This window comes from Terrapene carolina, unplaced genomic scaffold (assembly GCF_002925995.2).
Source record: "Terrapene carolina triunguis isolate 2854851 unplaced genomic scaffold, T_m_triunguis-2.0 Scaffold42, whole genome shotgun sequence".
Taxonomy (NCBI): Eukaryota; Metazoa; Chordata; order Testudines; family Emydidae; genus Terrapene; species Terrapene triunguis.
In genome coordinates this window covers 6,654,048-6,676,860 of record NW_020664393.1, presented here as the reverse complement: position 1 = coordinate 6,676,860, position 22,813 = coordinate 6,654,048, and positions in this window count along the sequence as shown.

Sequence of the window (22,813 nt, the reverse complement as noted above, 5' to 3'; positions counted from 1 at the left end):
GAGAATGACTGTTGAATGTACTTTTGGTAGACTGAAGGAACGTTGGTGGTGTTTAGTCACTAGATTGGATCTCAGCTAGAAAAATATCCCAAAGGCTATAGGTGCCTGTTGTGTCTTGCATAATATTTATGAGAAAAAAGAGGGACAAGCTGCTGCGAGCGTGAAGATGGAGCAGCTGCCTGATGACTTTCAACAGCCAAACACAAAGACCATTACAAGAGCTGAACGTGAAGTTATATAGTTGAGGGAGCTCTGAGCCACAGTCATATTCTGCGCTGGCCTGTTCTCTAGCCCTGAAGTTTAAGGGGCTATTAGGAATTGTGTAGTGCTTGCTCTACGTTTATAACTATGACTGTGTTTTAGTGAGGCAATGAAGTATGTGATGCTTGCTATACATTTATACCTAGGACTGGGTGTTTTCTTGTAGCTATGAGTTCTGTACGGCTGTACACTTACAAGTATTGGGTGCTTTAGATCCCACAATGTGTGTTGTGAACTAATAAAGATAATTTTATTTTCAAAAAATAGAAATTCACTGGAGGCAAAAACAGTGCAGAAAAACAATTTGCAAAAAAAGGGCAATGCAGTGCAAGCTTTTAGCATAAATTAATGGAACAGAACTTTACAATTGGAAAGGCAGCAAACATTTCTGTCCATTTCAGTGCAGACTAAATGGACTACATCAGCCATGGTTCTCCCAGGTCAGCATATGTGAAGCTGCAGTTTTCCTTGCTGTCCCTGGTGTGGAGTGGTAGGGGTAAGGATGCAGCTTGTGATGCCAATTGGTAAGTTGGGTGATGTAAGGAGCTGCTACCATAGAGTTCTTCAAGGACAGCAAAGGTGGGAGGTTTGGGATTTTTGAACCTGCCGGTGAATCACAGCCTGCAGGATTTGTGTTTGCTTCTTGAGAAGCCCCATTATGTCGTGATGCATCTCCCTCTCTTTTTCCTGGGCCTGTCTGCTCTTTCTTCTCCATGCCATCTGCCAGGTTGGTCTTCCAGACCCTTTGTTTGTGGTCCAATGCTGCAGTGCTTGCAGGATTATGCTGAACATGTCCTCCCTAATTCTCTTCTTCCTCAGGGTCAGGCATTCTGTGAGTGTAGAGGGGGCATTCCTCAAGACCACAGGGGCAGCAGCTAATGATAAAAAAAAGACGTGTCACTGGATTTACAGGCACAATGGGAAGCGAAAGATAAGTTTTGAAACTCATTTCCTTTATTCCAATGAAACCTTTTAATAAGACATGCTTATTGACACTTCAGCACTGCTGTACTGCCCCAGCCATGGTGGGTACGGAAAGTGTCCTACAAGGGAGGAAGATATAAGGCAGCCATCCGTAGAAGGGAGAAGACTGCTGAGTATCTTCATGGAAGTTTAATCAAGATATCTTTGGAGGATACAAAGAACATTCTTAAGTACATAAACTGCTTCATGTACCAACTCCACCTCTGTTTCTTGTACCACTACCTCTTCTTATATAACTAAAAAAATGAAAAAAGTCACTACCTGTGTCTTGTTAATTTGGCTAAGGGAGTGGCATCATCTTTAAATTTAAACACTGTAGGGGAAAGTGCATGCACACCCTTAGCCAGGTCCCTTCTCCTTCATCAGATTTGTCTGTTCTCAGCTGGCAGGATTCATTAGACAGTGGTGCAGTCCGAACGGGTCCTGGCTTGTGGCATGGCTGGACCCTCCCTGCTGCATCTCTTGCTTGCTGCTCATGGTCAAGGTCTCTTTTGCAGGCTCCTGTGAGCTATCCACAGTGGTCCGTGGGGTGCTGGAGGAGGACTCTGCCAAGTATGGCATGAAGATGCGGCTCGCCACCAGATTGACCTTGTGGCATGCCTGGCGCAGTTCCTTTGCTGTCATGCAGCACTGCTGCTGATCCCATACTCCTCCTTTGCCTGCATCCCCTGTGCAATCTTTTAGTAGAAGTCCACATTTCTACGGCTGGTTGGGAGATGTGCCTGAATGGCCTCTTCTTCCCACAGGTTCCGGAGATCCAATACTTCCTGTCTACTCCCGGCAGGAGTGTGTCAAGTACATGAGGCCAGCATGGGCAGTTGAGCAGTTGCACACAACAAGGGTGAGTTGCTAGGTGTACTCGCCAAGGTAGACAATTAGGAAGAGGCATTTCAAAAATGTGTGGGGTGTTTTTAAGAGGGGAGGACGTGGCTTCTGGTCTCTATGATCCTTGAGCAGTGGAGTTCACAATTGTGACCAGATCAGTAACTGTTGCAGGGAATGGGGCAAAGTGGTACAGCTGCTGGAGGACTGTTACTGCATGACCTGTGTTGACCCTGTCTACACTCACTGCGTCAACCTCAGTAGGTCGATGAGGGCTCAACACCATTCAGGGAGGTGGTTTTACTGTGCCACTGTAACAAGATGCTTGCATGGGCTGGAGACAAATGCGAGTGTAGACATGTGCACAAATAGTTCAACTTTACTGTGACGAGATGTACTGTGTACAACCTGGAAGTGGGGTACTGCTTTTCCTCCCTTACTCTCCAGCCTAGGCTGTCTCTCACAATGCTTTGTAGTGACAAGCAGCAAACCCTTCCAGGCACTGTCATCACTCAGCACAACAGCATGTGGAGCAGCACACCCAGCTAACTTGCATGAATGTTCCCTGAGACACTCACGAATCAAACAGAGAAAGGCACCAGCAAATCTCCCAAGCCCCAGCCTTGCACCCCTGAAATATACTGTGTTGCCCTGGTCAGAAGCCTGACCAGTGTAAGTTTATTGCCCAGTCCACCCTTCCCTTGATGTGGAAAGGACACACACTAGCCTTTGGAAACTAAGCTGAGATTTCCCAAGCACTTCAACCAAAACACACTGTTTTAGGTGAAATATAACAGATTTATTAACTACAGAAAGATAGATTTTTGGTAGGCACAAAAGATCAAAAATAGTTACCAAACAAAAGATAGGCACACAGTTTAAATCTTAAACCTTATTAGCTTAGGCAGTATTTGAATCAAGCCAAGCAATTTTTCTCACCCCGACTGGATGTTGCAGATAGGTTACAGTTCTTAGTACACAGGCTTTCCCTTCAAGCCTGGGACCAGTCTCCTCAGTTCAGGTCTTTCTCTTCCCAGCATTCTTGTTGCTTCCAGTGTAGGCAGGGGAGGAGAAAGGCAAAAGCATGCCGCCATTCTCCCCTATTCTATTTTATATCCTCAGTCCATGTGCCTGGAAAACACTAGCCCAGACATGTCTGTGGCTGAGTCACAGAGTTGAGCAATCCCCAGTATGTGATGCTTGCGCAGCCCTCTTACAGCATTGTAAATTCCTTGATTACAACTCCCCAGCTGATTAATGGTCATTTAAAACCATCCAGGGAATGGGTCTCCTCCTTTGTCACTGGAGAACTAGCAGTGGAGACTCTCAAACTTACATATTTCAGTAACAACCATACAACAAAAGCTCAACTTCATACACACTAACGATATACATATTTTGACAGAACAATGGGTTTCAGCAGATCATGACCTTTCATATGATATCTTACATGGCATGCTTTGTATGAAATATATCATAATTATATGACAGGGATGAATATGGGGATTCCAGGGTGCTGCTTTGAGGTGCCACACTTACATCAGTCTAACTTTGGAGTTTAGACCAGCCCTCAGGTATTTTAAACTCAGAATGTGTGGTTAAAAACCGTCGTGTTGCTCTAGCTATTTACTACTCAAAGGCACTGATCCTGCAAAGACTTAAGCAGTGGGACTAGGTGCATAAAGCTAAGCACTTGCCTATGTGCCTGCAGTATGGGGCCCTAAGACTTTAGGGCCTAGAATCCTAGATCATCAAAGCACATGCTTAAAGTGTTTTGTTGAACTAAAGCCAAAAAAGTGCTTTAGGCACAGTTCTTTCAGTATCATAGATATTGACATTTTAACTACCAAGCAACACATATGTTCTTCTATTTGAAATAAACTTAGGTAAAGCACAGACATTTTGCTTTTTTGCAAGCATTTTGTTTTTGTTGTAACTTATATGCTCCTTGCAGGTCACAAGCTGAAAACCACTTTGTTTCTTTCTGTGGGTATTTTGTTTTCCTGTTCCCTCTCAATTTATTTTCCTGTTCCTTATCACTTATTTTGAAAGACCTGGAGCAGTTTCTGTATATTGTCTGTCAGGAGGGACCATTTAATAAATGGTGGCCCTGATTTAGGAAAGCATCCTTATTCAGGAAGGGCACTTCAATAGTGTCTTAACTATAAGCATGTGCTTAAGTGCTGTCTTGAATTGAGGGCTAAATTTTTGAGGCTTAGAGATTTGTCCACCCGCCCTATTATGAAAAGTAACATAGGATGTTTCAATCTACTAATGTTCAGTACTCAGACAACACAGTGCTTTGTATTTTCAAAGTGTTAAACAAAAACACTGATTAATTCTTACAACACACTTCTAAGGAACATATTTATCCCTGTTTTACAGATAGGAAAACTGAGCCACAGGAGTTAAATGATTTGCCCAAGGTGACACAACAAGTCAGATGGGAATAGAATGCAGGAGATCAGACTCCTAGCCACTTTGGATATGTTTGCATTGCACACTAAGCCTGGTCTGTGGGACCAGGGCTTGGGGGCTCGGTGTTTCCAATCCCAAGCTTGACAGGCCACACTACATTGTAAACCTGGGTTTACAATTCCTGGACCTGGGTGTCTCAGCCAGGCTAACACTTCCATACTGCACTACACAGACCTTCTGACTCAGGTCTGTGGATTGATCCGCATCCACACTGCAAAATGACAGGGCTTGGACCTTGCAGGGTACTGTCTGACTTGGGTCAGACTGGTGTGTGTGTGAATGAAAGGGGGCTTGGGCTGAAACCTGAGTCAGAGCCCTGCTTTAGTGTGCATGTAGACTTACCCATACCCTATTAGGCTACATTACCTCATGAGGTCCATGAAAACCAGGCAAGACTTTGTTTTTTATGACCTTATCCACAAAACCATAGACAGGGTAAGCTGGGTGTCTAAATGCTTGTCTTTAGTACCTTAGAAAGACAGACTGGTTTGATCCTGCTGGAATTCAAACCTGTGGTTTCTGAATGCAAATATTTTAAACCCGATGCTTAGACCATTATACTTGTACAATAAACCTTTACAATCACACTGCCAACATCCAGATTTTTCTTTGGATGCAATTACTTTAAGGCACAATGATTGGCATGTTTAATACGGTCAAGTTGTGAAATATAAACTAATGTTAGCATATACATTAATTGGGATTCAAATGGGTAGTTGGCCAAAAGTTTGATATTCAACTGCAAGACATGGGAGCATCTAACTAGCTTGCCAAATATTTGTAGTGCAAATGATTACTTTGCATTTTGGCACAAAACTTGAGCTTCATCTCAGTTTTCATCAACATTTTGACCAGCTCTAGCACTAGATACTGCTGGAGGTAATGCAAGAAAAAACAGAAGCATAAATTGAGCAGTAAACTTTAGGCCACGTGGTTAGATCCTCAATTATGCTGTCATTTACCATGTCATTTCTCAAACTGGTTGATAGGAGCATCTGAGTTTGATATTTTGATTATTTATTTTCCTTTTTAATTAAAAAAAGTTTTAATATAATCCTTCCTGGCCTTTTCGGCAAGACATCTGAAGCTCATACACCAGCTTCAGGGAAGTCATTTTCAAATACCTATTCAAAGTTAAATGGCCCAGTAATAGCCACAGCTTGTGAGAGTCTGGGATATCATCTCAAAATGTCTTCTTTCAAGATATGTCTTGCAAGGCATTTTGGGATGTGTAATTCCATGCTTTTGCAAGCTGCAGGAACAAGGACCCACACCAGAAAGCCTTGAGCTTCAGTAATTCATGCTAGGGTATAGGTAGCAGAGATGCCATAGTGGGAGAGGAAGAATTAGGGGATTCAAAGCCCCATGCTCAGAGCCCAACTCCAGGTGAATGAAAAGCAGTGTCTGTCTATGCATATGGCACCTCACAATCTTTAATATATTCATCTTTATAGCACCCCTCTGGGGTAGGGAACTACCCTAATATCCCCATCATACAGGCAAGAAACTGATGCACAGGGAAACTAAGCGACTTACTCTCTCTGAGTGACCTTGGGTATGTAATGGAGTAGGGAACCGAACCTGGGTCTCCTAAGTCCCAGGAGATTGCCCTAACTCCTGGACCATCTTTCAGGATAGCAAAGCCTGAAATGTTGCTCTGAGAACACACTTCACAGACAAAGCACAGCCCAAGCAAGACAGTGCATTAGCGGGAGGGTTCAAAAGCTTGAGCACCTTGTGCTGAGCTCAGGTGTGTTAGTGCAGCACAGGGAGAAGGACCAAATGGCCTCTGGACAAATATTGGTTTTGGATATTTGGCATTAATACTGTTGCCATTTCTTCTGACACGAGTGTTCCATTTCTTGGCTCCCTGTCAAGGGGTAGTAGATGTCCAGGGATTTGTAAACCAGCTTCCCAGTGGAGGAGAAATCACAAAGTCTGGGTAATTTCTGCATGTAACTTGCTTTATTTGCACTAGTCCTGGAACACAGGCAGTCAAACAGCATGCAGACAATCTGATCTTCCAGAAATCCCAGCTCCTTCACCAATGTCTGGTTTCCATGAAGCTACTCTGTCCCAAGAATTGCCTCCAAAACAAAAATAAACCAGAGAGCAAACTGCTATCTACCACCACTTTTCTCCAGTGACTGCTGCATAACAAAACAACAGAGCAGGTCTTCCAAAAACTGAACATTTGCTCACACATTAAAACAAACAAACAAAATCCTTGAACAACTGTGTGCAATAGCACCATCTGCTAAATCCTGCAATAAGAATATTATATATAGTCATCTGGAGCATGCCCAGCTAACACTAACACAGCAATACCCAAGCAGAGAAAACTATTAAAACAAAACTATGTGAAGATGTACAAGTCCTGGGGGATTTGATTTTTCCCAGTAGTTACTGCAGCAGTAAAATATTATATATAAAAATGGGTTTTATAATCCTTTCCCTGCTGTAATTCAATAAAAAAAGTAAAGTCAGTTGCTATCCAAACTCACTATAATTATCTCCCTCTCTTTGGACAGGGGATGTTTTTTTAGTCTACACGTGTATGGTTAAACTATAGCATAGCTGTTTTTTAAATTATATATGCCAGTATAGTTTATAGATTTTAATTAGATAGGTAGTTGGATGGCCATCATCAGTCAAGAAGAATTGTATATTATTTGCTGTAATCTCAGTTGAAAAACTTCCTTATGTATCATCTCTTTATATGATCAGCTAGAAATAGAAACTATGACTCCTGAAGTAGATTCTCTCCAGTAGCCAAGTCAGATTTGGTGGTACAGTTTATGGTCTGTTTTAGAAGTTTGAATAATAGTCATGACCTAGGAGATCAATTAAAACGGCACTTTCATGCATAGATTTATGGATTTTTAAGACCAGAAGTCTTAAAGTCAATTGTATGGTTGGAATGAACATACTATACTGGTGTGGTCTCCTATGCTAACCCTACTGAACATTTATAGACCGATACTCAGAAGCACTGAGCTCTCAAGTGTCCCAGTGAAACCAGTAAGAGTTGCCAGAGCTCAGATCCTCACAGATTCAGACACTTTGTGAAAATTACATCAGATCACACCCTTGCCTTATATCTATTCCTCACAAAGGGTGAAAGTCTGGGTCCATAGAAGTCAATGAGAGTTTTATCATTAACTTCAGAGGGAGTTAGGATTTCACCCAAAATCTTTTAGCACCAAGGTTCAATTTCCAGGACTGTCCCACAGAAACCAGCACTATGCAGAACGTCTCTTAATATTTTTGCACCATTTTCCATTAATAAATCTCTGCCTATCTACGGGAGAAGCTCCTTGTAGTATGAGAAACATTACTAACAACATGCTTGCTGTCCAACGTGGAATCACAATTGAGTGCACATCTGCAGGACATCAGCTTTGTGGTTGTGAGTCACCTTAAAATCAACATCTAATTCAGCTGGTCTAAGACTCATTTAAATAAACCGTAGCAGCCTGGTCAAACCCGGATAAATCCACCCGTTTGCCACAGTTTGTGCTGAAAGCGAAGAGCTGCTTGTAACTGTGGGACACAAGCAGCCAGCATAAGCAGCTCAATACTGCTTAAACGAGAGACCAGATGTGTTTGTGAACATTAGATTTTAGACAGACTAAAAATTGCTACACACAATTTACAAAATCTGAATTCTCTCAGTCACCATCTCATTAATTCAAAAAGAGGTGAAACAGAATATTATTTAGAACCTAGGCCAAATAACATTAGCTTCTTTTCAGGTACAATCCTAGTAAATTTTTGTAACCAACCGACAGACAAAAATTGTCTGTGAGGTAATATCTTTTATTGGACCAACTCTGGTTGGCGAAAGAGACAAGTTGAGCTCGGCAGAGCTTTTCTTCAGGTTTGAGGAGCTCAAAAGCTTGTCTCTTTCACCAACAGAAGTTGGCCCAATAAAAGATATTACCTCACCTGCCTTGTCTCTCTCATGCCCTGGGATCAAAACGGTTATAGCAACACTGCTAACAAAAATTGTCTGGGCATCCTTTATTTAAGAAAATGTTTTAGTAGCATCATTTGTATTTAAACCAATACTGTATATCAGTGTTTGCATCTGTTGTCTGGCTGTACCATTAGCTGGACAGCGAAATGAATCCAATGACAATGCTTGAAACACAACCTCAGCAGCCAAAGTGTGCAATGTCCATTAACTGGTCTGTACCAGAGTGACACATGCATGCAAAAACTTTATTATTTATAACAGTGTTTGACCTTTTATTTGGATCAGGAGTTTTAGGAAGTTCAACCGAGGCAGCTCTCCTTTTAAAGCTTCTTGGGTTAGGAGTATCAAGAAAAAGACCATTAATAACTCTCTGTAGTGTAAAGAGGGCTGGAACACACACACACACACACACACACACACACACACACACACACACACAGCAAAGGGAAAACCCAGACAAACATGGATTTTGAGAATTACACTTTTTCAACATCTAATGAAAAATCTATTGGACAAGTGGTCTTTATTTTTCATATGTCTAGAAGCGAATCCAGTCATGATCCATAATCTTCTTTGCTTAATATCAGACTATTGCCCTTTCAGTATATTGCTAGCTTTGGCATTTTGTTTTTCTGCAGTGCACTCAAAATGTTTTTTTCCATATGCAGCACAATCGTTAAATTTGGTTTTAAATATTTTGCTAAGATGTTCAAAAATGAGTGGCTAACGTTAGGTGTCTAACATGGATGTCAGGGCCTAAATAAGCCATCTGATTTTCAGAAGTCACTGAGTACCCAACCTTTTGACTTTAGTGGGTGCTGCTCAGTACTCAGCAACCTTTGAAAATCAGGTCACTTATTTAGAGGGATTTAGGCACCTAACTACAGGCTCCAGTTTTTAAAACCTTGGCCCTAGTTTTCCTTATTTAAAAATTTTAAATAAAATATTAATGCTAAAGTTTCTTGCACGCGTAGAGCTTTTCATGGCTATTCTAAGGAAAGCAGCAATAAGTTAGAATTTATAGAACACTTTCCAAAAGTTTATAATCATTGCAATGGCCCTTGGATGTATTATTTCATTTTACAGATTAACCTCTGACTCAACTTGCCAAAGACACATATATGGACACAGGAGTCGTCAGTGTCAGAACTGGAACTAAAGAGGGAGTGCAAACCACACATATTGACTGGGTATTCATGAGCAGGTGTAGTGCCTGAAACCACTATAAACTCATATTTTAAAATCACTTAGATTTCAACTAGACAGTGTTCCCTTCAAAAGAATAGAGATTAGTAAAGGGAGATGCAGCAAAGCCCCCTAATTCACCATTCAAATACCTTGTGAGGTTATCGTCACATCTAAGATAAAACAGGGCTTTAAATCCCACAGGCTTGAAAACAAAGGATTTCAAACTTACATCCAATTAAGAATACAACAAACTACCCATGTTCTTCACCCAAGTATAACTCTGCAACGGCTTGTCAAATTCTCTTATAAACAAGACTCTCAAACTTTGCACACTCCAGAAGCGAACTATGCTTGGTACCAGTGAAAGGAAATTTCTCTTTTGTTATAAGTATCTGAGTTAGTTGACTAACACCCAAAAATGAATTTTAAAAATCACATTGTAGTTAGCTTAATTTTGTTATAGCTCTGGGGGTGATTTCCTGCCAAGCGATTTTAGGGTTTTCCCTAAATATAGAGATGTATCAGTGTCCCTCTGCTGTTACGATATTTCCATCATTTGTAGGTTGTCATGAAGTGCATCCTAAAGAGCTTTGCCCATGTCTATGAATTATCTTAATACTGCCTGGCCTATAACCTTAAACCCATTGAAACCTATATTACAAAGGCTGGTGTTACACGCAGGCTGGGAGCTATTGTAATATTTAATTCTTAGCACTTACCTAACACTTCAAAGTGCAGTACAAAGATTAATTGCCATCATTCCTGCAAGTCTCCCAGTCCTATGCTCGACCAGATGACCAGGCTTCTCTCTTAAAAGGTGCTAGGGTTTGAATAATATGGTTCTAATTTTTTTACAATTAGCGTTTAACAGTAAGTGCAGAAGTTGCTTATGCTGTTGAGTGGTCTCTGGATAGAGCTTTAGGGTGTAGGCTTTGACCTATAACCAGTGGCTAGGCAGTCAGTGTGCTGACACTTCCACTTATTAAGCTGCTAATCAGGATTGTTTTATTGTTTAATTTGTCCTTTCCAGCTTATTTGCTTTTATCCACCTGTTGTCTCGTCCAATGTCTTGATTGTAAACTCTTTGGTGTCAGACCAGTGTTTTTAGAGGGGTGTGTGTGTACGATCGCAGGGCCTAGCACAATAGGGCCCTGATCCCCACTTGGGAGCCTCTAGGTGTTACTGTAATAGAAATAAGTACTATTCTACAAGACTAGGCACATGTGGGGTCACCTCTTTCTTTATGCCACGTTACTCCAGTTAAGGCTGGGGACACTTGAGCTTGACCCCCACCTTGTCATGAAAAAGAAGGGGTAGCAGCAAGAGCATTCTATGTGGGGGGCCCTGGAATTAGCGCCCTACCGGATTCTGAAATAGCCAGAACTCTAACATCCAGGACACACTGTAAATCCCACCTGTATGATAGGAGTTCTGTGGAGGGCAGAGGGACTGGGATTTTAAGTGGAGTCGAATGGGTGTATGCTGCTGGTGTATTTATCATCTACTGGCTGCCATGTTAATTCTTCTTAATGTATTAGGAAGCTAGGTGATATTCTGAGATTTTAAATGTAGTTATTGGCAGGGAACCCAGAGTGTGTACACATATACATACAGGGGGCAGCTTCCTATCATTTTAGTGAACCCAATCTGGGAACTATTGAGCCTGCCAAAGGAAAAAAAAAAAAGTAGAGATTGAATATGCCCAACAAATCTACTTCTGTAGGGAGCTATAAAAACATACAACCAAGAGAAAACCTTACGTAAGAAAGTTAACTGCGAAAAGTAAACCTTCATAACCTGGGGGGCAGCAGGAATATATATATATTATATAGTAACCACGTAAGCCACATGGAGTTTCAAGAGAAAGTAATTGGGTAAAAAAGATCCCTCATCTTAAATAGTAGGCTGGAGGCTGCTCATAGGTAGAGTCCATCGGTTCATTCTAGGAAACAATGAGCAGAGCAATGCAAAACTCTGGGGATTTCATCTCTAGGGGTTTGTTTGAATTTGTGTGTACACACGTGCATCGGAGTTTCAAATCAACCCAAAATGACAAAGCAAAACAAAGCAGAAAGTGGCAAATTTCAGATTTTCATTTTGAAACATGTTGCATGTCTCAAGTGATCAATAGCTTGCCCTAAAATCTGTCATGTCACACCACCACCCTGTCATGGACAGTGCATATTTTTCATCCTTTATAACCTAATCTCATCTAACTTGATTTACGTATAGTAATTACTGGAGCTTTGGATGTAAGTAAATTGGTTGCTCAACTTGAATATAAATGATTGTACTGCACATGCATAAATTAGTACATCCAAATGGTACAGTCGAGATACATGAGCAAAAGACTGAATGCACAGGAGAAAAATAAAATGCCAAAGTGAACAACATACTGCCCACACCTGCACAGTTCTCCAGTCATAGCCAGGGGGCAATTTAGGGGGAAGTTAGTGCAGTTAATGGAACTACTGATGAGTAAGGACTCTCTCTATATACACACACACAATCGAATGAAAGGTACAGGAGGGTATTTGCTCTGCTCTACATATTTTAAATTGAGAGTCCTTGTGATGTTCCAATGAGTGCAGGTAGCCAGGAGCATGGTTTGCACAAACCTCTCCTCTCTCCCACTTTATGATCAACCCCCTCAAACTTCCAGGTGGTTTGAGAAGAACCTATTATACTGCCAGGTCTATTGCTCCTTTATAATTAAAGAGATTTCTCCTCCAAGCGTTCAGGGGCTCGTAACATAAATAAAACATAACGATAGTGACCTCAGAATGTACAGGAATGGAAATCTCCAAACATTTAAGTTTGCGAATACTGTTAACAGCTCTTGAAACTTTAGCTGTCAATAGTGTATCTATCTTAAGCTGGCTCCTTTGTACTGTAGTCGCATGCACCGCACACACACACACACACACACACACACACAAAATTGGAGCCTGTATTCATAAATACTTCTCACTGACTGATCATCCACATTACACAAAGTCCATAGGCCAAATTCACAGTCAGTATATGGTGGTGTTGATTTCACTGGACATGCATGTGCTTGTAGCAGTGGTGAATTTGGCCAAATGGCTCTTCTAAAAACAGTTAAATCTATCAACGAGCCATAAGGCTCAAGAACACCAAAGCCATTACATTTTGTAAAATGCTCATTCTACAGCCTTTCCTAGTGCAAAATGTTATGCAGATTCAGATCCTGCTCCATGTGGACAGTTACTTGCTTCTGTGTAGAGTGACCCCGTCTTTAACAGAACTCTATATTGGTGTACGAAGCTGCCTGCCTGTGTTTGATAGAAGAATCGGGATAAAGTGTCAGCTTGAAAGAAACAAAAGTGAAAATTCAGGTCAGAGTTGCAGACCTGTAAGACTCAACCAAGAACTCCCTTTAATTGAATGTAAGGACCTGATCCTGCAGCCATTCTGCATGCAGGACTCCCCAGGATCATTCCCCAAAATGTGGATGGGAACGTATGCCAACATTCAGCGATGTGTCTGACTCTCCCAGGAAGTCAGCGCCCTTGCTTTCAGAGAAAGCAAACAGATTCATTATTTTAAATGAAATTAAAGATGAAAGTATTGCCCATAATGTTCTGTGGAACACCCTTTGTTCCATTACATTTACATGGCAGGTGTGAAAGTTTATTTTTCCATTTCATTTTTAGTAAAGGCCAGACTAAGTAAAACAGTTAAAATGATCACTTATTTCACACATTGCTTAGAAAAGTAAATTCTACCTCACTTCAGTGGGCATAACTTTCTGAGAAAAAGCAGGGTTCTATAGCAGCTTTAAGTCCAATCATGTCAATTACATTTTATATTAATTTCATTACTGCAAAGGCAAATATACATAATTTAATTAAAATTAACTTATTTAAGCATTTAACTGAATGCTAGAATTCCAGTTATTTTAGCAGCAGATTATTTCAAACTATTTAAGTGAAGTCTCTGTGTGTTTAAGGTAGTGGCTTCTAAGGGGTTTACACAAGAAAGTGGAGGAAAGCAAGTACAAGCCATGTATGCCAATATATAGTGTACTGTATTTGTAATTAATCTACACTCAAGTTCAATGTTAACATAAGTATGTAAACATTGAACCTATCTTGCATAATAACTCTTTTCTACTTACTCTCCATATTTATTAAGTCCCCAACTCAGCAAAAGCAATTAAGTATGTGCTTAAATTCTTTGCTGAATAGGGATGAATTTAAGCAAGTGCTTAAAAGTTAAGCAAATGCTTAAGTGCTTTGCTGAATCATAGTGTAATGTATTTTAATAAAAAGGAAGATTTCCTCCATCACAGTCCCTGTCAAGCCCCATTAGTTATCCTAGAATTTTAAATCTAACAATATTTTTAAGATTAATACAGCTTTATATAAATTAAAAACTGAACAGTCTACCTTCCTCCAAAGATGTAGACAGTCACCAACTAGACACTGCAGGTACATTACACTTCATGGCTTCAAAAGGTACAGTCATCAGTTTCGAAATACAAAAATCTTTAAATATCTAATGTGTTCCATTGGAGGATCTACATTAGCTAAACCTCAAACACTTGTAAGGTAAGTAAGTATTACCACTATTTAATGCATTAATGCTAGAAAATAAATGCAAAGTGATGCACTTGTTCAAAGACCATAGTGAGTCCGTTGGAGAGGTAGGAAGAAACAAAACTCAGGAGTCCTGCCTTTTGACTCCTGCTCTAAAACAGTCTCCCTTCTACAGCAGAAATTTATAATTAGCTTCTAGGTGACAGATACCTAAATATTTTTTAAACACTAAATCTCTGGTTACTAAGTTTAAAATGGCCTAAACTTCAATAATATTTAGTTGTACCGGGACACAGAATGGCCACCAGGAAGCTGTGAAAATGGTAGGGCCTGCAGTTTTTAGAGCTATGGGAATACACACAATTAATTGCTTATAACACCAAGAATGTTTCATCATAACATACTTCTGCCATTCCTCAAAATAATTCAATACTGAATTCAAATATGTACTTCGTGTGTTTGACATTTATAACTACAGGTTTATGTTTTACAATTACCCTTTTTTATGCAGTTCCCCATCCTGTGTTTGAAAGGTGGATGGTTTTTAAAACAAAGTTAGCCTGCTAGGATTCTATTATTTAGAACAGCAACTAGAATTATGATTCAAACAACTGATCAGTTCTAAGGATCATTTAATTAGCACTTTCAGTTACTTTGCCACAACCTAAAGATGAAGTGAATTTTTTAAAAGCATAATTTGAAAGAAGTTAAGTGCACATGTAACACCCTCCTGCACCCAAAAGGAAAAGAACCCCTGAGAATTAAAAATTTTGTAGGTATCCTCTTGATCAGAGGAAAATTCTTTTCCCTAAAGAAATGTATGCACCTGTCTCCCCCTGCTGGAGCCAGATCAGGAACTTCATTAAGTAGCTTTTAAAAGGAGGAAAAGGTATTGTTTAATTTAGGATTTTGTTTTTCTGTTTTAATGAATTTGTACATTTTAAAGTTTTTTTATTATGATGTAGATTTTTAATTGCTATGAAACAGGCTCAGCCCTGTCGCAGGGGAGACGCTAAGAAAATGCCAGTTATTATAGTGTTCCTATCAATCAGATTTTTAAACGTTTAGCACTGAAACAAAGACATTTCAATATAAAGGGCAATCTGATTCCTCCTTATTCCTATACATACTTTACCACTATTACATGGGGATTCATGTGTACATTGAGGACAAGACCCAATGCTGTACTCCAATTGGCAATATAGTCCTAACCAGGGGAAAAAACGGTTACCCACCTTTTTCATAACTGTTGTTCTTTGAGATGTGTGGCTCATGTCCATTCCATTCTAGGTGTGCACACGCCCACGTGCGTGGTTGGAGATTTTTGCCTTAGCAGAATCCGCAGGGCCAGCTGTGGTGCTCCCTTGAGTGCTGCACGCATGCATCAAGATAGCAGGCGCTGCCGGCCCACGCCCTCTCAGTTCCTTCTTGCCAACAACTCCGAGAGAGAGCAGGAGGGCGACTAACGGAATGGACATTTTTTTTCTTCTTCGAGTGCTTGCTCATTCCATTGTAAGTGACTCACAAGCAGTATCCATGGAGGTGGGCTCGGAGTTCATGGTCTTGCAGCACTGCTCTGCCAAAGCCAGCATCGTCTCGAGCTTGCTGGGTCAGCGCATAATGAGATGCAAACGTGTGGACGGATGACCAGGTAGCGGCTCTACAGATCGGTACCTGTGCCAGGAAGGCCGCTGACGACGCTTCTGCCCATGTCAAGTGTGCCGTCTTGATCAACGGCGGAGTCCCTTTCGCCAGCTCATGTCAGTAGCAGATGCAAGGCCATGATCCAGGATGAAATGCTCTGAGCAGACACCAGACGACCTTTCCTCCTATCTGCGACCTCAATGAACAACTTACAGAACGGCTTTGTTCTATCTGTGTAGCCTTCACTCCTCATCATACGCATGAGGCTTTGGAAAGAAGTCGGGCAAGTATATGTCCTGGCCAGTATGAAACTAGGAAACTACCTGGGGCAGAAATGCTGGCTGCAGTTGCAGCTGGACCTTATTGTTGTAGAAGATACTACAGGATGCTCTGAAGTAAGCGCCCCGATCTCAGACACCCTGCAGGCCGACGTTATCGCGACCAGGAATGAGACATTCCAGGAGAGAGCAGGAAGCCAGAGGCTCAAAGGGAGGCTCCATGAGCCTTGACAGCATGATATTCAGGTCCTGGGGGGTAGGGGAGAAAGAGGATCCCGCATGTGCTGGTAGAGACGCTCCAGACCTTTCAAAAACCGTGCTGTCATGTCCTGAGCGAAGACTGACCTGCCTTGGAATGGAGGATGGAAAACTGAGATAGCAGCCAGGTGGACCTTGCTCAATGACAGGGACAAACCTTGGAGTTTGAGGCCCAGCACATGAACCTTTTCCATTTGGCCAGGGAAGTCGCTCTGGTGGAGGGTTTCCTGCTACCCAGCAAGACCTGCTGGACCTGGGCCAAGCCAAGCTGTCAAGTGCAGCACTGCCAGGTTCGGATGCAAAAGGCTGCCATGGTTCTATGACAGCAGATCTGGCCACAGGCGTAGCTGCACAGCTGCAGCTGCCAAAAGGCTCAGCAACGTGCCAAACCAGTGCTGGCGATGCCACGCGGGGGCTATTAGGATAACTCTCACCCTGTCTTGCTTTATCTTCACAAGGACCCTGAGAATCAACAGCACTGGCGGGAAAGCATACATCAGTGCTCCCGACCACGGAAAGAAAAAGGCGTCTGACAGGGAGTTCCTGTCATTCCCCGGATTGAACAGAACGTACAGCATTTTCTGTTCAGCCTGAACATAAACAGGTCCACCTGGAGAGTTCCCCATCTCTGGAAGATTATGCTGACCTCCTCTGGATGAAGCAGCCACTTGTGGCGAGAGGAGAAAGTCCTGCTGAGGTGATCTGCCAGGACATTCCTGGTTCCAGTCAGGTGCGTGGCTATCAGATGAATGGCATACAGCACACAAAAATCTCAAAGGCGGAGAGCTTCTTGACAAAGGGCCAAAGATCTGGCACTGCCCAGCCTGTTGTAATACATTGTGGCGGTATTGTCCGTCAGGATCTGCACCACCTTGCCCTTCAGGTGGGGCAAGAATGCCTGGTAGGCCAGGCGAACCACTGAGCTCCCTGACAATAATATGGAGAGCCAAATCACCCCGCAACCAGCGGCCCTGGGTGCTCAAGCTTGCCCAGGTGATCTCTGCAGCCTAGGTCTGAAGCATCGGAGACCAGGGTCAGCGATGGGGACGGGGTCACAAAAGGGACCCCCTCCAACACTGACCTGGGGTCCAATCACCAATCCAGAGATGATCTGATGTGGTCTGGCACCCTGACTACCTGTTAGGGATGTAGACCAATGCCAGCCATGCTCACAGAGGCTGGAGATGAAGCCCGGCATGACAGACCACATACGTGCATGCGGCCCAAAAACTGCAGGCAGGTATGAACCATGGCAAGTGGATGGTTCTTCACATGGGAGATCAGGTCCGACATGGCCTGAAAACGCACCTCTGGAAGGAAGGCTCTGGCTCACGTGGAGCTGAGAACTGCCCTGATGAACTCTATTCCCTGGACCGGTGTTAAGGTGGATTTTTTCTTGTTTATTAACAGGCCCAGGTTGCAGCTGGTGGAACGCACCAGATCGAGACTCCTCTGCACTTGCTCCCGAGACCTGTCCTTGATGAGCCAGTCGTTGAGATACAGGAAGACCTGGACCCTTCGGCGTCTCAGATAAGCAGCCACTGGCGCCATACATTTTGTGAACTCCCTTGGGGCCGATGAGAGGCCAAAGGGCAGTGCCGTGAATTGAAAATGGCACCCGCCCACTATGAAATAGAGGAAGCATCTGTGACCTGGGAATATGGAAATAAGCTTACTTTAAGTCAAAGGCAGTGTACCAGTCTCCCAGATCCAGGGAGACCATGAGAAACTTCAACTTTCTGAGAGACTTGTTGAGGCGATGCAGGTCCAGAATGGGTCTGAGGCCCCCCTTTGCTTTCAGGATTAGGAAGTTGCAAGAACAGAACTATTTTCCCTTCATGTCCCGAGGGACCTCCTCCACCGCCCCCAAGTGAAGGAGGTTCTTGACCTCTTGGACAAGGAGTTGCTCGTGAGAAGGGTCCCTGAAGAGGAAGGGGGGTGAGAAGGAGGGGCAGCCAAAAATTGCAGGGTATAGCCCTGAGATACTATGTCCAGCACCCAGCAGTCCGAGGTGACCCACAACCAGGCTGAAAGATAGGGACAAAGACAGTCAAGGAAAGAACAAAGGTGCATTTGGGAAATTGACTGGGACATTGCTCTCGAGCGCACCTTCAAAATGGGCGCTTCTGGGCCCCGGGATGCTTCGCCAGGCCAGGCCGTGCAGGAGGAGGAAGGACAGCGATTACTAAAACTCTCGTCTCTATCCCTTCGCCTTGCAGACCCCTGACGAAGCTGCCAAGGCCTTGGCGACAGGAGCGGCCAGAACGGCTTCCATGCAGACTGCAGCATGCCCAGCGAGTGAACGGTGGCCCGAGTGTCCTTCAACCCTCGCAACCATCTGTTCGAAGAGACCGTTCCCATTGAATGGGAGGTCCTGGATCGAAGTCTGCAGCTCTTGGAAAAGGCCGGCGGTCTGAAGCCAGGAGCTGTGCCCTCATAACCACTGCTGACGCGACCACCCTGGCTGCCGAGTCCCATGCCATTCGGAGGGAGCACCTAGCCGCCGTGGTGCTTTCCTCTACCTGGGTGCTGAATTCTTGGGCCAAACCCTGCAGGAGAACTTATGGAGGGAGTCCCATAAATTAAAATTGTATCTGCCCAAGAGGCCTGATGGTTCGCCACCCAGAATTACAGGCTGGATGTGGAATAAATTTTTCTCCACAAATGGTCCAATCTTTTGGCCTCTTTATTTTTGAGAGTTGAGGTGGTGTGCCCCTGCGTGTCTTTTTCGTTGGCCACAGAGCCAAGCAGCGAGCCCAGAGGTGGGTGGGTATAAAGGTACTTGAATCCTTTGGCCGGGACAAAGTACTTTTTTCAGCCCTTTTGCAGGTGGGAGGGATGGACGATGGGGTTTGCCTTGGCAATTTTCAGGACCCTGTCATGCACGGTTAGTGCAACACATGCCGGGGTAGAGGCTGAGTGGACATTGAACAAGGTGTCTGCCTGCTCGGCCATCTCCTCCACCTCTAGGCCCAAGTTCTCAGCCACCCATCAAAGCAGGGCCTGGTGTTCTTTAAAATTGTCCGGTGGGCTGGCCCTCGAGGATCCCGCAACTGCCTTGTCTGGGGATGAAGACGACGACTGTACCACCTGGGGAGGCCCCGGGGCATCGTCCCCCATGGGGGAGGGAGGTTTAGGGGTGGGTACAGTCTCCTCTACCCCGACCTCCGAGCGCAACTCATGCACTGAGCCCAGTGCCGCCAACTGTGTCTCCGAGGCAGCGGTGGATGAGCAGTGCGAAGGGCGCATCGTCATGACCAACACACCCCACACGTTCCAATAAGGCTACTGTGCTGGCCACTAACAGTGTGGCCAAGGCAACACCATTGATGTCGACGTGGCCTTGGGAGCCCAATCACGGCGGTGGAGTCTGGGCGAGGGGCTGAATCGCCCTTCCATGCTGAAGGAATCCCCTTCCAGTGACCACGGTGGGGCTGTCGATGCCTGCATCTGCCTGCTGACCGTCGCTGCCGGAGGCGGTGCCTGGAGTGAGATTGCTGCCAGTATCGAGGGGACAAGTGCCCGGGCCAGGGGGGACCACAGTCGTGACAGGGAGCGCTCCCACGGTGCAGGCAACCGAGATCTACGCCGAGAGGACGACTGGTGGGAGGGAGAACAGTGCTGGTAGTATGGGGACCGGCGCCTCTCCTTAGGCGATCTGCATCGAGACGGCGGGGACTGCAATCGCAACTCTGGTAACCGAGGATCTGGGCTGCAACTCCAGAGATCTGTGGCGGAGAGATGAAGAGTGCTTGTCTCAGGGGATGGCAGCGCTCCACTGGCCCCCAAGAGGTCTTAGCGGCTGGCTTGCCCTCGTTCCTGCGGTGCCGGCAGCGTGGGCAGAAGCCTCTGCTCTCTTGGCACGGGGGGCGCTTGGGAAGGCGTTGATGCCGTCAAGAGTTTGGGTCCCCTACTACTCCCGGGAGTCGGTGGTGGATCCTTTAAGGGGCTATGGGCCCCGACTGGGGAGGCACATATACATGGCTCCAGAGTGACCAGGCGGCCCAAATGAATCCTTTGCCCGAAGTCCCATGGCCCTTCTTGCTTGGTGCTGGGGAGCCGTGCTTCTTTGTTTTCTTTTTGGGCACTGGCGACAGGGAATGGTGCCGGGCAGAGTCCAGTGCCAGAGATACGCTGCGCACCAAGGCCGAGGTACTAGGCTAGTCTTGGTGGGACGGCTTGGATGCTGGATAAAGGGCAGCCTCCATGAAGATAGAGCGGGATATTCGTTTGCGGGCTGAGTCCTGGGTTGAAAATTTTTACAAATATGACACTTATCCTTCACATGCGATTCCCCCAAGCATTTGAGGAAGCTGCTGTGGGGGTCACTTACAGGCATAAGCCTGTTACAGTCCATACAGGGCTTAAATCCTGGAGACCAGTGAAGTCCCTGCTGGGACTCTAACTTGTAATTACACTTAACTACTTTACACTAACTACCATAAACAAACTATTTACAAGGCCCTAAGGCTCAAAGTCAGAGATGAAACCATTAGCCCTTGCTATGCAAGACAAGGCACTCCGACTAACCACCACAGGGGGTAAGAAGGAACTGAGAGGGCATACGGTGGTCGGCGCCTGATATACTGACCCATGAGCACGGCACTCAAGGGGGCGCCACAGCCGGCCCTACGGATACCACTAAGGCAAAAATCTCCAACGACCGCGCACGTGGGCACTTGCACACCTAGAATGGAATCTACATAAGCAAGCACTCAAAGAACTCATTTTGATTGTATTTGGTCACTGCATGCTGTGATATTCCATGGTGAAATGCACTGGCACTTTGCACTAGGGTGTAAGTTGTTCACCGCTTAATCCTCCAGTGGCGATGCCCAGGAAGGCTGCCAGTGGAACAACCCTACAAGGTGGGAGGAGATTTGCAATTCCTGTGTGCAGGAGGGAGATAAAGGTGCGTCTGTGCCAGCCCACGGGAGGGGCCAAAAGATCCGTTTTTCCTTGTATGCAGTAAGTAACTGCACAAGTGACATAGGAATAACCTAAAGCATCCTAGTACCAGGTTGATTGTAGCAGCAGGGGGATTCCACTTCTCCAATCCCTTGTTCTTCAACTGCATAAAGTCCATTGAGTCATGGTTTATGAGGATGAAATGAATTTCATGCCTACTGCCTCTAATCCACCAGCAAGGTGCATGTTACAATGAACACACACTTCCCACCACTTCTCACTCCTGTACAATTTTATAAAGGATGGCACTTGTTACCGTGTTTAGACAAAAGGTTATTTATTGCCTGTATCAAATTTGGATGTAGCTTTTGTACCTTTTTTGGCATTTCACTAAAAATGCACACATGGCTTGATTCAAAACCAATTGAAAACAACAGAGGTGTCTTTCTACTTCAGTGAGCATGGTATCAGGCCCACATTGCTTTAGATGGATCAACTAGTGACAATGCAACTGATAGAATAGTGTTTTTTATAAAAACATGGATTGGTGATCAGTGTTTTTAACTGCTCAAATGCTATTTTATGCTTCTTCCTGGTGTCATTTTTCTGCAGTTGCCTGAAAAACTTATTGAGTCTAGATAATCTATTTGGCAACATATTCCAAATCTATCATCTCCTAAAATATCTGTATTTCTGCTTCACACTGTGAAGTGACCATTTTGACCATTGCTTGTTTTCTTGGCATTAGTTATCAAGTTATCTTCATTCAACGTAGATACATTTAGACCAATCTTTTACTCAAAGACAGTTTTAGGTTTGACTTTTCTTTTATAAATACAGAATTCAACCTGGTTTGTAGGTTCTAATTTTCCAAGTACTCCCAATGCTTCCATATTATCAACTTTAAGTAAATATGCTTGGTGGTTGGATCAGAGTTTAATGATTTATTTTCTCTTAATGCAATCTTTTCTTCTCTGTGTGTTAGGCCTTGGAAGATAATAAACTCAAGTTTTTTAAAAGTAGGGAAGTGATTTTCAGAAGTGCTAAGCACCTCGTAGTTCCCAATGTCAGGAAATTAAGTGCCTAAATATTAGCATAAAGGAATATATCACCTATCCCAGATTCTCCAAACCACCTCCTGCTTTTTAAGCACAATGAAAAGTTACAGTAAATTGTTTTTCCAGGAGCAGTTAACGTAACTAAATTAAAGTTTAACATTTTTATTTTGCTTATTTGATATGGTAGGTCTGATTCCTCTCCTCCCATTTCTTTCAACAGTGGAATGTCTGTTTCACAGTTCAAATTACTGGAATTCTCTGGGAAATAATTACTGCATCACCTATTTGCATAATGCAGTAGACAATAAAATTAATCCCAAACCATACAAACTACAAAGTACAAAGGAATGCTCACCACTGGTGTTAAAAGGTGACAAGCCATTTAAACTGAAA